The sequence below is a fragment of the Capra hircus genome, chromosome 10 (assembly GCF_001704415.2).
Source record: "Capra hircus breed San Clemente chromosome 10, ASM170441v1, whole genome shotgun sequence".
NCBI classification, from domain to species: Eukaryota; Metazoa; Chordata; class Mammalia; order Artiodactyla; family Bovidae; genus Capra; species Capra hircus.
The window spans coordinates 45,650,079-45,653,355 of NC_030817.1; the positions used below are offsets into that span (position 1 = coordinate 45,650,079).

Here is a 3,277-nt window from a genome sequence, read left to right on the forward strand (position 1 = left end):
GACAACCTCTGTCTCATCTTGAGTCTCCCTCAGGGGGGATCCCAGGCTAAGCTGAACTTTTTGCCCTAGGTGCTTTCACATTGTAAGTTATTTCTTTTATAGTGTTTAATGAAGAAAGCAAGGCTGAGTTAGCAATCTGGCTTCCTTAGAAGGCTTCTTTGCTCACTCCCTCTGAAGTCTGTCTTGGAGGAGTCTGCTCCAGGGCAGGACTGTGGCTCCAGGTCTTCAGGCTTGGCCACAAAAGCCCTCACAGCTTCTGCTTTCTGCCCCTGGCGATAGTTCAGGCTACAGTAAGTCACTCCCAGGACCATCCTCTATACAAATTGCTGCTAGAATACTTTAAAAGGGTTCATCTCACTTCTCTCAGAGTTCCTCTCTGTTCCTTTCTAGAAAGCAGAAGAACCAGAGAGTTTAAGCAGAACTATTTTGAGCCCTTTACAATGACAAAAACTATAGGCTCTTTGACTCTTAAGACTATATTCTCTTTCAACAAGTGAGGTAATTCCCACTTTGCTCTGCAAGAATAAATAAAACAGTCACCATTCTGTCAGTTTTCTAGCTTGGAGTTCTTTCAGGTGATTTTATATCCAGCAGTGCAGCTGTTGACAGAGCCTTAGCTAGGCTGAGCTACCTGCAAACCTTTCCAACATACCTGCATAGGAGCACTGGAAACTTCTGAAAGAGCCTGCGTACTATAAAAATCAGAACATTTGTACATAGCTTTTCAACATGTGAGGGAACAGAATTTCAGGACTCCTTCAAAGCATGCTTTTATAAGAGAAGTTTGAACTATGGGGAAAGAAGTCCCTTTTCAAAAGGTGCTCTCTTTCCACAAGGCTTGCTCTCTCCTGGCTCCAGCTGCTGACTGGCCCTTTCACCCCTCTGTGTGTATATGGGCTTCCCATGCTTCTGCCCCTTGCTTTTTCCAGATATAAAAGTCCAACACTCCTACTGCAGTTCCTTTTCTCTGAAAACACTTGACCGGCAAGTTCCACTAACACTCTGTTTTCAAGTTGTGGAAAATGGAGGCACAGAAGAGAGATGTGATGTCTTTAGAGTTATTTATGGTGTGGAGGGAAGGAGAGCTGCCTTAGAAAATGCTCCCATAGAAATCAGATAGAAACGCTTTTATGCTACTTATTGCTTGAAAAGAACCACTAGAAGGGCCAAGCATGGAGGGAGCTGAGGATGAATTTGACAAATACTACAGAATATCAGGTTTTGCTTTTTCCTTCTGCAAATTGTTTTTCAGAAAATAAAGAGTTTCCTTGTACCTATATAGTCAATATCAAATTTCTGTTGAATACCTACTGTAGGCTATACAATGCTCTGGACAAGGGATCAGCAAACTTTTTCTGTAAAGGGCCAGGAACTAGATGTTTTAGGCTTTGCAAGTCATACAGTCTCTGTCATAACTGTTCAGCTCTGCTGTGACAGAGCAAAAGCAGTCACAGACGATATGCAAATAAATAAGCCTGCCAGTGTTCCAATGAAACTGTTCATAAAACTGTTGTTCACAGGTTTGGTCCATAGGCCATATTTGCTGATCCCTGTTTTAGGCACTGGGGATACAGTAGTTAAGAAAACAATATCCTTGCTATCAAAGAATCTACATTCTGATGTAAGTTCTACTTTAAAATCTGAATCTTTACAAATGGGTATTTGTGATTTGGAATAAGCATTCAGCTACAGCATTATGTGCGTGTGTATGTGTGTGTGTGTGTTGTGTGTGTATGTTAGTTGCTCAGTTGTGTCCAGCTCTTTGTGACACCATGGACTATAGCCCACCAGACTCCTCTGTCCATGGAAGTTCAAGAATACTGGAGTGGGTAGCCATTCCCTTCTCCAGGGGATCTTCCAAACCCAGTGATCGAACCCAACTCTCCTGCATTGCAGGCAGATTCTTTATCATCTGAGCCACAAGGAAAGCCCATACATGGGTTCAAAACAGGTATAGAGGGGAGTGAAAGTGGCATGCCCTAGAAATTTGTGTGAAGTGACCCCAAAAGTGGCTCTTAAAAGATGTCAAACATGCTTGTGATGAGTTTTATCAAAATTATTTCATTTATATGAGATTGGTAAAGAAGAAATACTTGATTGATAAATTGGTATTTTTAGATTGATTCTGTAGATATAATTTAAATATATATGTGAATGAAATTAAAATGCTAGCTTTCTTCAAGTAGAAATTTGACAAATTCACATTCTTGAAATTATATATTCAAGTTGGTTAAAATACTTTTTGGGAACCCTCTCTTTGGAGATGCCTTCTATTTCATCTCCTGAGCTGTCATTTTCTTCTCATTCCTTTTTTTGTTTAGTTTTTATTTCATAGTCATAAACTTAACTTTGCAATCCAGCTAAACTTGGAGGGGAATAAGGAAAATATGGAACCCAAAGAACAGCAGTGGGAGCACAAAAATTATGGAAGCTATTTCAAGAAGATGTGGATGATGGGATGCTCTCCAGAGCTACAGAGGGAATGTCTGGTGGTTAAATACAAGTCAGATTTATTAGATTTGTCCACAGTCAGCAATTTTGATCTTCTTGCTGGTCTTGCCATTCTTGGACTGCAGCACTCTGTGGCTTCTACAGTATTCATGCCCTCTTTTGCCTTGCCAAAGACCACATACTTGCTATCCAAACACTCGGTCTTGGTACACTGTAGATGAAAAACTGGGAACCATTTGTGTTGGCGCCAGCATTGGTCATGAACAAGATACTAGGACCTGTGTGCTACAGGATGAAATTCTTGTCATCAAATTTCTTTCCAAAGATGGACTAGCCATCAGAGCCATTATGGTTTGTGAAGTCACCACCCTGCACATACATAAATGCTGGAATTATTCTGTGAAAGCAGGAAACTTTATGTCAAATGTTTTCTCTCTAGTGCTCAGAGTTCAGAAGTTTTCTGCTGTCTTTGGAACGTTGTCTGCAAACAGCTTGAGAGAGAAGTGACCCAAGGGCTTGTTGGCAATGTCCAGGACCAGGTGGGGTTGACCATGGTTGGGCAGTGGGTGAGGCTCTAGGCAGCTGCATCTGCGAGGTCCTTCTTGCATTCTTTGATCCAGCTTTCTCCCTGCTTCCACTCTTTCTCTCACACCCTCCACAGTTCACTCTCCACAGTTCAGTTCAGTTCAGTTCAGTCGCTCAGTCATGTCCGACTCTTTGCAACCCCTAGAGGAGCTATCCCACATTGAAGGCCAGGAACAGCGGCGGTAGGGAGATACTCCTCGTCCAAGGTAAGGAGCAGCAGTTGTGCTTTGCTGGAGCAGCT

General features: G+C 42.1%; 1 pseudogene; it reads right to left on the reverse strand.

Moving 5' to 3' along the window:
* LOC102173748 lies at positions 2,514-3,059 on the reverse strand (annotated as a pseudogene).